Raw genomic sequence first — 14,711 nt, 5'->3', positions numbered from 1 at the left:
TTTGCTAATGGAGATCTGTAACCTGTAATCTTAGAGATACCTGTAAGCTCTGAGAATCTTGCTTGCCCAGTGTTACATGGCCAGGACAGATAGATATCTGGGTAAAGCATGTATGACATGTTTTCTGTCTGTCAGGCATTGTGCTAAGTTCTAGGGACACAAATATAAGCAAACGAGACAGTCTGCTCTCAAAGGACTTACATTCTAATGTGAAAAGACAACACATAGAGACATGCTGGAAAAGAAGGTTGGGAAGGGAGAGGAGACATAGTAAAAAGACTAGATGAAGTAGCAGTGCCCTAAGGACCTCTCCTGGCAAGATAAGACAAAAGGCTCATTTATCCTTGGCTCCGGAGCCAAGGGTGAGCTATAGTTTCCTGTAGGGTAGAGATGATCAGAGAATGAGGCCATGGCAAGGACACTGCAGTAGGTGTCAGAATCAGAGCTGGAACTAAAGTCTTCCATATCCCAAGGCCAGCTCTCTGCCTGTGATGCCATGCTGCCTCTACATTCTGTGTTATATGTATTAGAAAATATAGTATGTGTAATGTAATGAGAAATTATAATGCACATAGTAAAGATATTTGATTCAATTCAATAAACATTTTATTAAGCTCCTACTATGTACCAGGTACTCTGTGAAGCACTGGAAATACAAATAAGAAAAACAAAGTAGTTTACAAAGAAATGGGGGAAGACAACATACAAAAGGAAGCCAAAAGGCAAAGGGAGGAAGGGGGGTGGGAACGGTCTAGGGGAATCCAAGAAGTGCAGCTGGTAATAAATGTTTGAGCTTGTGGAGAGTTTGGGACAAGTTTTTGGTTCTGCCCTCCAGCCTTCCACTCAGAGGGGCAGAGACTGCTGAGAGTAGTCTTACTGATGAGCTGTGAGGACCAGAGTTTATGATAAATGTTTCAACTGTGTATATTTATTGGCCTCTCATGTTGGCTTCTTCCCAGAGTCTTTATTTCCTTCAGCAACCTGAAGTTGGGTTGGCATCATCCACCTTCTCTCCTGAAACTGGAAGACAGAAGAGACCTTTAGAAAGTGGGAAAAAAAAAAGAAGAGGTTTGGAAAAAGTCTGGAGTACTCTCTTCTCTCCCTCACCAACTCTGCCTAGCTCCTCATGCAAACATGGGCTTTGATCTCCACCAATGAGGAGAGAGTTGGGATTCAGGTAACTTTCATAATTAGGAATTATCTGGCATTGGTGTATGAGATAATTGTAAGGAAAAAAAAACAATTGGTTAAGAGATTGTTGCAGTCATATCACATAGATCTTTCTGATTTATTCTATTATTTTTGAAGGTGGTAAATAATTTTGACCATATTTATTCCATTACTTTAGGGTATCTTAAAACACAGGCCTAATCAAGGCAGGCTTCTACTAAAGATGCTTCTCTGGCATGCTATTGTGTCCAGTATAAAATACAAAGTCCTCTGATTTGACATTGAGTGGGGTACACTCTCTCTCTGTACCCTTTGTGAAGACACCTCAGAATGAGAAGGGAGAGAGACTATCTTGAAACCAGAGACAGATTTTTGTAAAACTGGACAGACCGGAGTCCTGGGTTTCCTAAGAAATTACACACCCTAGGACCTTTCCCTAGTCCCTTGCTATCAATCAGCCTTAAGCCCTTCAGGAATTTTAGGAATCTCTTAGAGCCCTTCCCCCTTCTTCACTTTGGTGTTTGCCAAATAAGGATAGGTACTTTTGGATTGGCTATCCCCTATTTCCTTGTTCCTTATCATTGGAGGAGATTTCGCACCCAGACTGTAAGCCAGCCTCCCAGCCACTGAGTGATAGCAGCAGGCTTCTTTGTTCCTTATCATTGGAGGAAATTTTGCGCTTGGATTGTAAGCCTGCCTCCCAGCCAATGGGAGAAAGGACTGTGGTGAGGGGCAGCTTGACTTGTTAGGATATAAATTCTTGTTCCATCTTCTGTAACACACCTCCTCTCACTGATCCATCATGGAGAGGACTGCCCTTTTCCCTCAGGGGAAGAGAATAAAAATTTCCTGTTTTTATCCTGAGAAACCTCTGTGTTCTTGATTAAATTTTAGTTGTGTTTTTTTACCCCACACAACATTTAAAAATGTTCACCAAAAATTTTTTTTAAATAAAAATAAAAAATAAAACGTTCACCATCTGTGCCACCTCTTGGGACATTACTTCCCTTTTCTAAAGTGGAATTCTACATTCCAGCCAAAGTGACTCAAATCTTTATCTCTGTTCTCCTTTTTATAAAAGGCCCTCACACTTTCCACACCAAATTACTTTATATTTACTCTGTATTCATCTACAAAAGCATTGTTTCCCTTAAAAGAATGTAAGTAAATGAGGGTAGACAATGCTCAAATTTTGAGCATTGTCTGGTACACAGTAAATGCTTAATGCTTGTTGAATTTAATTCTGATCAATTTAATTTGTATTTAACTACCATCTTGAAAAAAAAAGAACTTAATTTGACACATCTTTTTCATTTTAATAGATTTTGGTGAAATCTACACCAGACATCTATGGTAGAGATAAATGACTACCTCACTAAGAAATGATTGAACCATTAGTAATCTGTAAGAATTTACTTGCACATAGGCACTAAATTAAAATTATTTAACCGAATGGTAATTTATAAAGTGAATAGGTGGTCTCAGCACAACACCTGGGAAACATGAACATCAAATTATAACTGCACTCTTCATATATCTATAAGGTAACACATCAGAATCTTGATTTCTTATGTGGTAGAGAGATATAGTGTGGTGCCATGGGGAAAGCATCATATTTGGAGCCACAATTCACAATTTGAATTGAATTCAAATTCCAGATTTGCTATGTATGACCCAGGTGACCTTGGATAAGTCACTAACTCTTTCTAGCTCTGTTCTCTCATAAGTGAAATGAAGGGGTTGGACTAGATGAGCTATAAAGTACATTCTAGTTGTAGAAATATGCTTCTGTGATTTCTATGCTAGTTATCTTTCTCTCTCTTCTGTTTTCTAAGAGGGCAACCTTGCAGCTGTACCTTCTCCCCCGATCCATTAAGGCACTTGACCTTGGGCATACCATGGACACACATATACCCTATTCATGGAGCACTCTCAGTACTCCAGTAATTTCAGAGCTTCACAGACACAAAACTCTCTTGTCCTCATAGAAGAGATTGTTACTTTTTAGTCCTTTAGTTATGTTCGACTCTTCATGACCCCATGGACCATAGTTCCCAGGCCCTTCTATCCTCCAGTATCCCTCAAAGTCTGTCCAAGTTATGTTCATTGTTTCTATGACACTCTCTATCCATGTCATCTTCTGCTGTCCCTTTTTCCTTTTTCCTTCAATCTCTCCCAATATTAAGGCTTTTTCCAATGAATCCCATCTTCTCATATGTCGCCAAAGTATTTAAGTTTCAATTTCAGGATTTGACCTTCTAGTGAATAAAGGGAGATTTTTTTTAAATGTGGTTTGTCTTTCTCTACAATGTAATGTCTTTTTGTATTTGGAATCCAAAAAACAAGGAGCCAAATCCCCTTGTGGCTTTTTTCAGATTTGGTGTCTGTATTACACTTTCAACCAATAAATCCAGTTAACATTTTAGATACTGTTCTTTATTTCTATAGAGCTGGAAGTACACATACTGTGCCTGACATTATTACACTGACTGCCATAAGGGAAATAAAAAGAAGCCACCTTCCATAACTCAACAAGCTGACACAAAGGTGGTCTAGAAGCTCACACAGGCCTGACAAACATTGCTGCCAGCATCAAGCATAATTTTACTGTGATGCTGGTGCTCCCCACAACCAATTTCTTTAAACAATTTTTTGAAAAAGATGAGGAGGGTATAAAATAAAAGTCATATATAAGGTATAAGTATATAAAAACAAGGCATAAAATCTTCTCACTGCTCAGTTATTCACGGTGGAAGGAAAGATATTAGTAACATGGTGAGACACACACTGGATTTGGAGTGAGGGAACCTGGGTTCAAATCTGTGCTCTGCTATTTATTGCCTGTATGACCCAGTAAGAAGTTGCTTGGTCTGTCTGGGGCTCTTCTCTCAAAAGAAGAGATTGGGCTTAATCTCTATGGTGCCTTTCAGCTCTAAATCCTATAATCCCTGTGCTTTGTCAGGATTTTACCATATAACAATAAAGTTCTTGAAGTGATAATAGTGAGGATTAAAGTAGAGATTAAAGGGAGGGTGAGAGAGGGAGAAGGAGAGAGAGAGAGAGAGAGAGAGAGAGAGAGAGAGAGAGAGAGAGAGTGTCACAAATCTAGGCCAGTCCTAACATAGAAGAAGGGGTAAAGATGTGTAATTGGAAAGTAATTGAAAGGTTCAATGATCCCCTGCAGCCACACCCCAATCTTTTATCCGAGCTGAGTTTTAAATGAACGAATTTTTCCTTCCCCCCAAAACCCTCCATTCTTTTTCTTATTTCCTGGTTTGGGGGAAGGGTGTTAAACATTGATAATCCATTAGCACTTCCTACCAGACAAAGGATCCTAAGGGTTTGAGATACCAAAGAAAAACTTGACTTTGGATTTGGAAAAGCAGGGTCGAGACTGGGTTGGAAAAGGACAAATGGTAGAGAAAGCTCAGGGAGTGAACTTTTCATCTGGTTTGGAAGGATTATGAGGAGGGACACAGCCCAAGAGCCCTAGAAGTCAAAGGTGGTCTGATAATAACAGGGGGAGATAATTAATGCCCAAAACAAGTTGCTGGCTCCTTTACAACTTTTCTTAGGCAGCCATGGTATAGTGGAATAAGTAATGACCTTGGGGGTCAGAAAATCTGGGGGTCAAGCCTGGGACCTACCACTTTTTAGCCTTGAGACCCTGGTAACCTTTTGAAGAGACTTTCCCACTCCCATATCCATCAAAGTAACTCAAATGACCAATGTAACACTGTTAGTAGAGAACTTCCTGAGTCTACTGTAAGGATTAAATTAGATTTGCTTACAAACCAGAATGTGTGAATCTCCCTAAAGGAATCCACTATTTACTCACTTAGGTAGGCTCAGTTTGCTCTCTGTATTCTTGGTCTCTGTTAATTTGTTTAATATACCATTTCATCATAGCTACTGTAAAAGTAAATATAAACTTCAGCCTTGGCTCCTCACAAGATCACAAATTCCAAAGCAATAAAATTGAGTTAAGATATATTTACTATAACCCACCCAAATGTACATTCATTGCTTTTCTCAGCATTTGAAGTTGTCCAAGCTTCTTTATGTTTATGACTAATGCAACAGCTTTTATTTCAAAGCTAACTTGCTAAAACCTCCTCCCCCCACCCAACTCCAACCCATACTAAGCAAAAATCATATATTCCCACCAGATATGTGCTGGAGACAGCTCAAACCTCAGTTAATTGTTAAATTTTCAATTTGAGCATTTATACCTTCAGAAATTGGCAAACACAAATCAGAGCTTGAGTTATTGTTTTTGTTAATTGTCCAGACTTAAGAGAGTAATGGAGACGTGTCAGTAACACAGATTAAACTTGTAAAAAGGGTGTTCTATGCACATTTTGGGGGAAGAGGTGGGGTAGGGGAGCTAGTTGTTGAATATTTGCCAGTATCCTGGCTGTCCCTCTGCAGTTACACTAAGAAATAAATTCTAGAGAGCTGACAGCATTAAATAATCACTAATTTCTTTATCCTTTATCCCTTTATTAAATTAATGATATTCAGATAATTTTCTTTTAAAGGAGTATATTTATTAGTCATGTGAATAAGCCCAGAATGATGTATGAACTGCACAAAAGCAATGAACACTTCAGTATATGACTGATGAATCTCCTGCTTTTTTCTATTTCTAAATTGGGAGGGGGGTGGGAAAAGTACCTTTTGCCTGAACCGATATCACTACTAATTGTTTTCAGACAACTACTTGTCCATTCCCATTATTGGTTTGGCCCTATCCCTCCAAAGTTTTAATTTTTAGTGATGTAAAATGGCTTAAATAACTTTCCCTAGAGTGCTAGAGTTCAATTCGGCATATAAACATGTATTAAATACTTGCTATGTGCAAGACACTGTGCTAAGCATTATAAAAATAAGGATCATCGCATTGTAAATTTAGAGTTGGAAGGGATCTTAGGGTCCATCTAGTCTCAAACTCCTCATCTTGTAGTTGAGGAAACTGAAGCCCAGGAAGAATAAGTGATTGGCCTAAAGTCACTGCCTGGGTATGATGAGGATGATGATGACAGACAGAGATTTGATACCTGGATGCTTAAGAAATATAAAAAAATCTAGTCACACCCAATGTAGACCATCTGTTGTTGTTTATGATATCTGATACTTCATGACCTCATCTGGGGTTTTCTTGGCAAAGAGACTGGAGCGGTTTGCCATTTCCTTCTCCAGCTCATTTTATTGATGAGGAAACTGAAGCAAACAGGGTAAAGTGACTTGCCTAGGGTCACACAGCTAGTTAAGTGCCTGAGGTTAGATTTGAATTCAGGAAGATGAGTTTCTTTGGCTCCAAGTGTGGCACTCTATCCACTGTTCCATGAAGCTGCCCCAATACTATCTGTACCCAACTATAATTCAAGAAAAGATCTACCGAGGGCTTTAAGGGAAAGTCAGCATTTAAGCTTAGTTTAAGTAGGTAGATAAAGAATGAGAGATATCCAAGGGTTACAAAGATGGAGATGGGATGCTAAAGTTGGAGATACCAATATGTGGCTTTGCAACTAAGATTCTTTCCAGTATTTATTAAGAAACAGTACAAATGTGGAATAAAATTGGACCTTCCATGGTATAACCACAAGCTAGGAAAAACTATAGCCATGAAAAAAAAAACCCTCTTTTATTTCAAGGTCTAGCCAATATCATAATAAGAAGAACCAATAACAGAACTGTAAGTACAGCCAAAAGAAAATTTAATAGTAGTCAGAAACACTGAAGAATGGTTTCTGTGATCTTTCCATAACTAATAGCAGGAAGGAAGTGTGTTGACCTGTTAATAGAAGAATTGTTGTCTTAAGCAAAGGTTTAACTGTCATAATCATCTTTGTAAAAGGGAGATCTCTATCTAGGCTAACAATTCACTTTCTGCTCTTCAATCAATCAATGGATCAATCAACAATTGTATATTAAATACCTGCTTTTCTCCAGGCACTGTGTTGAGAGCTGGGAAACAAATGCAAATATGAGATAACCTTTGCTATTGACTTACATTTTACTAGTCACAAGTAATACTGAGCTACAGTTAATGATTAACCTTTACAAGATTTACCCAAGGAAAGGATTTGTTTGTAATGTCAGAGCTGAATTGTTCATTAGTGTTTGGACGAAAGATTTAATACAATTAAAGATATATCTATCTATCTATCGAAATCTATCGAATTCAAAGTAGAAACAATATGGTTTCTCCACTTGCTTCATCTAGACATGGCAGTAACCCTAGGTCAGGAAGGCTATGCATGGAGCACAAGTTCTTGGAGCTCTTATTGGGCTCTCAGCATGAATTTATCCCCAAACGCTATAGCCCCAAATCTGCCTAGCTTACCTCTAAGTTGTCAATGAGGCAAATAATATTTCCAGGTAGAGAAATTCTCCTATGATAGTAATAACCCACATTTATTTGGGGCTTAACGATAAGCAAAGGACTTTTCTCAAAACCAGCCTGTGTAGCAAGTAAAACTAGGTAAGTAATAGAAAGGCTGTCAGTATCAGATGAAGGATTATCAACACTAAGAAAATTACAGATCCTTGAAATAATGACATAGGAAGTACCTCTATAGGTTATTGCATCTATCATACTTTTACACAGGTTGCAACCTGTATCCTGCCCCATAAAATTGTTCCACCAAGAACTTTCTCAGAGATTTGTGTCAGAGACTCCCTCAAGACTCAAGTTTACTTTGGGGTCCTTTCACTTAGTTCATTCATTGCCCTCACTCAGGTGGAACCTATAAACTTTTGTATCTGACTGTCCCAAAAAGTAATCAACTGCTCCCCCTTAGAAGCATTCGGGTTCACAAGGTTTCAATTTGTAGAAGTTTTATTGAAACAGTAAATGTCACAGATATAATAATAATGATGGTAATAACAATAGCTAGCATTTGTATAGCACTTACAAAGTGTCAGGCACTCTGCAGGCTTTACTATTATTGTCTCACTTGATCCTTGACATCACCTTGGGAAAGTAGGTGCTATTACTGTTCCCATTGTACAGATAAGAAAATTGATTCGAACAGAAGTTAAGTGACTTGCCCAGGGTCACATGGCTAGTAATTATCTGAGGCTGGATTTGAACTCAGTCAGGTCTTCCTGACTCCAGGGCCTAGGCTCCAAACCTAGAGAATTGGAAATTCACTCCATTCTTGGTTATAGGACTTCTCTGGGTGAGGTCCCATCAAAAGGAGAAGGCTGATATCAAGTTGGAGTTTATAGTTCTTCGATCTTTTGTAATATGCTACATGTTGTATGTTTATATATGTAACCCAAAATAGACAAAGTAGGAGACTTGTAACTTTGGCGTACAGGTGTATTCATATTTATAGTGTTCATGTATAGCTTACTCTGTGCCTTATATAAAAAGGAATGGAAATATAATTCTCAGGAATATACATATGTGAATTCTTTATAGTAATGTGTATGTGTTCCACATTGTCTTACTGGACAAATGTTCCTCTGGACTAATATCAAAACTCTAAGTAGGATCACAGAATCATAGACCATCAGAGCCAGTAGGGAGCTCCAACATCACCAATCCAATGGCCCCATTTTACAGAGGGAGAAACTGAAGCCAAGTAATGTTCTTTAAGGAATATGGATATTGAAAGGGCATTAAACAACTGTTGTAATGTAGGTCTGGGTTCAAGTGCTGCCACTCCCATATACTAGCTATGTTACCCTGGATAGATCATGGTCTCTCAGTCAATGCTCTTAGCAGTTCCCTAAGAGCATAAATTAGAGAGGAGCTGCTGACCTTCATCAATGCAAGGAATTGTGACACTGAGTTCCCTACAACAATAAAATCAAAGATTCTCATCTATGTACAAACATATATTTATATATCTACATATAAACAAATATACACATGTGTATATATATCCATATGGGTATATATCTGTGTATATATCATCAACAGTGTATTTTTCTTTTCTCCTGTCACTGGCATATTCATTATCAGTATATTAATATTCACTTCCCTTGGACCTAGGTTCTAATTATTTTTTAGGACATAATCACACTACATTACAATCTACTGCCACCACACTATATTTTGTAGGGATACAGATTTTTCCACATCTATCTATCTAGGGTAAATTTAAAAGATCAGAAAGGAAATGAATGGTTATAGAACTTTGTCTTCATAAACAAAACTGCTGACCTGTCAAAACATGCTAGTCTTTTCTGTGTCCTTTCTTTAATGTCCCCAATATCCTTTACTTCGCTGACCTTGCTCCTTTCCCATCTTCTTTCCCCTCCATTACACAAGGACATCTCTCTCTCGTCCTGTTGCCTGACCTGACTCCTCAGCTCTCTATCTCCTCCCTACTCTATCCCTTGATGCATTTGCCAAAACAGATTTGGCTTCCCTATATCTCTGGGCTGGAACCAAATGTGTAGCTGGATTTTAAAACTCTTCTTGTCTGTTCTGTTCAAATTGTGTTTAGAAATGGGCAGCAGAGTAAAGGACCAGACCTCCTAAGGAAATTGCCAGAGGTTTCATCAGAAAGTGAGCTGCAAAAAACCCCAGAAACTAAAGAACTTAAGTGAAGTATGATCTTTAGCTAAACTACATAAACACAAACTAGAAAGAGAGAAGAGAGATGGGTAATGGCATTGAAAGAATAATGTGTCTGAAACAAGACTATCGCAAGGGATTGATGCTACAGGCCAAATTCCATGGCTTTTTTTTTCCTTCTCTTTCTTTGCTGGATACAGAATGCAAGGGTTTGATGTGGCCAAGCTGTAGAACAGAAAGAAGTTACAAGCAAAAAAGATAATTTGCCTCTGATGAGGAAGGTATGAGGCCTGCTGGCTACTGAGAATAGCAAGACACAGGCATGCATGATACACTGTCCCTACTGGGGTAATTAGTCAGGATGACATGCTTTCACACCAAGTTCTGGCCCACAGTCTCAAAGAGGCAGAAACAGCCTAAGCAAGGATGAGGATGCCAAATTTGTTTATTCAAAGAAACAAACAAAAAAAAAAAAACTAGGAAGAAGTAGCAAAGTCTTTGGACAGACCCAGAGCAATGCAGACAAGGGTAAGTGAAGGAAGACTTTTTCCTTGAAGAGAAAGGGATCCAGATTCGCAAGCATTTCCTAACCACACATTTCCTCTGGTCAGATTCGACTATTTCCCTTCATTCTCCTGCAAGTCCAAGGCTGGCTGCAGAAGTACTGTTCTTGTTTGTTTGTTTGAATTAGTACTGTAGTTTTCTGTAATTTGAATATTCATTATCAACCTAATACCAATCCTTTCTCTTTTTTTTCCTCCAATGTGAAATCACTGGGGTTGTCTCTACATCAATTCTACCCTGATCTTTCTGATTCTTATAAATTCCCTAGAATCCTGACAACTGTCCTGATTTTTAACCATCCTCATGCCTTTCTTTTCAGTATCTTCATGGCATTGTCCACATTTCAAGTCAACAGGCATTTGTTAAGCATCTACTGTGTTCTAGGCACTGTGCTAAGTGCTAGGGATACAGAAAAGATGCAGAAGATAGTCCTTCCTCTCAATGAGCTTGCAATCTAGTGGGAAAGACTACAGGCAAACAAATGCATGAGAAGCAAACTACATACTGGATCAAGAGGAAATAAGGAAAAGAGGGAAAACACTGGAAATCAGAAGGGTTGGACAAGGCTTGCTCTAAAAGGTGGAATTGTAGCCTGGACTGAAAAGAGGCTAAGAGATGGAAAAGAGGAGGGAGAGAATTCCAGGCATGGGGAACAGACAATGAAAATGTAGCATCACATGTGAGGAACAGCAAGGAGGTCACATGTTACTGCATGGTATAGTACACGGAAATAAGGAAAGTATAAAAAGGCTGGACAAGTAGGAAGGACCTAGATTATAACCAGCTTTAAAAGCCAAACAGAGATTTCATGTTTAATCCTGGAAGTAATAAGGAGCCACTGGAATTTATTGGACAGGGGTCTGGGGGAGGTAACATAATCAGATCTGTACTTTAGAAAGATCCTTTTGTTAGCTAAATAGAAATCTGCCTGAAGCAGGGAGAGATTTAAGGTAAATCAGCAGCCCATTGCAATTGTCCAGGCTTATAGTGATAAAGGCCTGTACCACAGTGAGGGCAGTGTCAGAGGAAAGAAAAAGAACAGGACTTGTTAACTGATTGGATATGGGGAGGGTGAGATAGACTGAGGAGTAAAGGATGACCCCCAGGTTATGAACTTGAATGATCAGAACAATGGCGTGGTGCCCCTTGACAGTAATAGAGAAGTTAGGAAGAGGGGAGAGTTTGAGGGGGAGGGGGAAATAATGAATTCAATTTTGGACATGTTGAATTTAAGGTGTCTTTAGGACATATAGTATGAAATGTCTCAGAGGCAGCAGTAGATGTGAGACTAGAGGTCAGGAGAGAGGTTAAGGCTGAATAAAGAGATTCAAGAATCATTAGCATAAAAAGCTAATGAGATCACCATTTGAAATGATACAGAAGTAGAAGAGAAAAAGGCCCAGGGCAGAACCTTGGGGATCACCTACTATTACTGGGTATGACCTCAATGATGATCCAATACAGAAGGCTAAGAAGGAACAATCCTATAGGTAGGAGAAGAAAGACCATGAAGAAAGAATTGATAGGCCTGGGTAACTGATTTGGTAAAGCGTGTGAGAGAGAATGAAGGGTTTCACTTTACTATCTTGCTATAGCTTGTGTTACTTGCATACGTTCCAATCCCAGACTACTTATCTTGTTCTTGACCTCCATCTCTGTCTTGACCATAGGTTTCTTATTACTTCTCTATGACTGAATTGATCTCTGGGCTGACACCATGATCTCAATCCTCAGTTTCTGAAAAGTTCTGATGTCCTGGGCTGATTTATCTCCACAGCTACCCATGGTCTTGGGTCTTGAAACTGGAAATAAAAAGAATACCAGTGTTTAGCTAAGTATCAACTGGTAACAGTTTATTGCAGTGAGCAACATTATGCCAACATGCTTAAGTGCTTATATTTCTTCTTCAGCTATTCCATATTAAATTTATAAAGTTGTACTTTGGGTTTATATATGTATGTATATATGTGTATATGACTATATTTATTTTTAAAGTTGTATTTTAAATAGTATTCTACTCACACATGCTGTTATTTATAGAGACAACTAATTGTGGAATGTAAATTAATAAAAAACAAAGGGTGTCAATGAACATAAACTAAATGAGTAATGAGTGAATCTAATCAGGTGATAGTACCTCCTTAGTCCCTCTGACTCTTGGCTTCTTTTATCTGTAAATTGAGAATAACAGAACTTGCATTACCCACCTCACAGAGTTGTTATGAGGAAAGCAATATGTAAGCCCTGAGCCCTAGAGAAATGTGAGCAGTTATTATTCTGTGAATCAGAGACTACCACTTGAACAGACACAGTTCTTGAGATGGTTTCTGTTGCATATGAAAAAACGGAACATTGGGAAGAAGTAGGTCAGAAGCCCTGGAACAAATTAGGTAGAAGCCTTAGAGAAGGTGTAGGGATCCAGTGGTGAAATGTGATCAAGTGGGTAAAAAAGGGGCTTCAATTATGGGAAGAGGCTAAAGGAGAACAGGAAAGTGATGGGAACAGTTGGCAAAGCACTATAAAGTTAATGAGGGTAGTTATTGGGGACCTAGCTGTATATATACTTCTCTCTATGCTGATCTCACAGCACACAAGTAAATTGGGGTGAAGAGACTGCATAATAAAACATTTGGGGCTATTTTAGCTAACATGTAGCAACAGATTTTCCTGAAAAAGTCTCCTTATTTTGACAATACCCAACAGTTTCAAAGAAGTGGTTGAATCAAATGTTTTGTCAGGCAAATAGAATTCAGTACTTGTTGGCAACTGTGTGCCCCATTTTGATTCCTTCTCAAAGTAGATTTTTCCCCCCTCTCTCATAGACACGGACCACAGATAACCACAAGTAAACAGTCAAGTTATTTTGCTTAAAAACCGCAAACCTAAAAGTTTGTTCAGAGCAGAAATGTGACCCAGAGAGAAATTACATGGTATATCAAACCCTTTATTTTGGGGTCTCGTACATTATGCAAAGTGGTTCAAAATTTGTCATTTACTATATGACAAAAAACCCAACCTTTTGGCAGGACAAGGTAACATTTTTCATTTTGTGATCCTCCTTTTTTTTTTTAAGTACGCATAAAACACAGATTCCTATCTATAAAGTTCCTAATTTAACAGAGAAAATGACCTGTAAGATAAAGGAAAATTTTAATCAAATGCATCGTCATCTTTTTTTCTTAATTCATACAGGAACATCTGGTCATGCCCCTTTTTATGTACCTTACAAAACAGCAATTGAAGCCCAACTTATCATTTACATGGCGGTGAGGAAGAAGAGACAATTCCAAGGAATGGAATGATGGCCTCTTTGTAATGTATATAAAAAGGATCTGGCATGCCCAGGGACTGCTGAAGTACCTGTGGAGACCTGGCAGGAACTCTAATCTGGCCAGTTATATTTTAGCAATACCTCAGATTGGATTAGTACTCCAAGGAATGTGTTGAAATTGATGTTATATGCTAAAATATAACTATATTTATTTTTAAAGTTATATTTTAAATAGTATTATTTAAAAAGAATTAGGTAAGGTGGCGTAGGGTCCTACACAAATCTGTCGTACTGATCAGCTTGAAAGAGAGGACAGTAGAATGAGTGGTGGTCCTTTGTATTTTAGTACCACAAGAAAGCAAGATACATAGGAACAAATCAACACTCCCAATGCTGGAAATGCTTTAACCTTCTTTCCTCACCTCTGTTTTTGGACATCCCTGGCTTCTATTAGCTTCAATACACAACAGTTCATCACTGACCATTTCAAGGCAATCATTAAAAGAACCAAAAACTTAACCCTAAACCTAAATTAGATTAAATAAGAGAGGAAAGTGAGTCACCACTAATATCTGAAGAGGGAAAAGTTGAAGAAAGAACCTGATGTCATCGGAAACTTTTACTTTACGAAAACTCTAGAAATCATCCCTAATGAAGACACTTGGGAAAAAAAGAAACTGTTATATTAATATAGATTTTGAAAAAGAGAAGGGCTTATTTGGACTGGAATTCTGAAAAGTTCTTTTTGAGTTTGATCATAATAATCCAACTGGCAGACCAATTACAACATAACAGGAGTTTTTAAAAAACCTAAGAGCTGCTAAAATCATTATAAACAAACATATTCTCCCTTAGTATTAAACAGAAAGTGTGAAAATATTTTAGTATCTGCTCACAGATATACATTACACTTATTACCATAATAAAAACCAAAGGATGACATGAAGAGTTATCAAGAAATGCCACCAAAGGCAGATGCCAAATACCAGCAGCATAGAAACCATTTGAGAGGGATGCTGAAAAGCAGAGCAAAGGCACTGAGAGATTTTATAAATGTTCAGCAGGTAGATACAGTAGAAAATTTGAATGCCATATGGATGGAAGAAGGAAGGAAGGAAGGAAGAGAAAGAAAGAAAGAAAGAAAGAAAGAAAGAAAGAAAGAAAGAAAGA

The 14,711-nt window shown here is 38.2% G+C and overlaps 1 long non-coding RNA gene across 3 annotated transcripts in view; it reads right to left on the bottom strand.

Moving 5' to 3' along the window:
- Positions 1-583: 583 nt before the first annotated feature.
- Positions 584-14,711, bottom strand: part of LOC138160416 (uncharacterized) — a 71,885-nt gene continuing 57,757 nt past the window's right edge. For all 3 annotated transcript variants that reach the window (XR_011168138.1, XR_011168137.1, XR_011168136.1), the window contains one exon: positions 584-1,020. This is a non-coding gene — a long non-coding RNA (uncharacterized lncRNA). The remainder of the gene's footprint in view (positions 1,021-14,711) is intronic.

This window comes from Petaurus breviceps, unplaced genomic scaffold (assembly GCF_028583685.1).
Source record: "Petaurus breviceps papuanus isolate PSGF00001 unplaced genomic scaffold, PetGlider_PUasm1.0 181, whole genome shotgun sequence".
In the NCBI taxonomy this organism is placed as follows: domain Eukaryota; kingdom Metazoa; phylum Chordata; class Mammalia; order Diprotodontia; family Petauridae; genus Petaurus; species Petaurus breviceps.
This window is presented reverse-complemented; position numbering and strand designations above follow the sequence as displayed.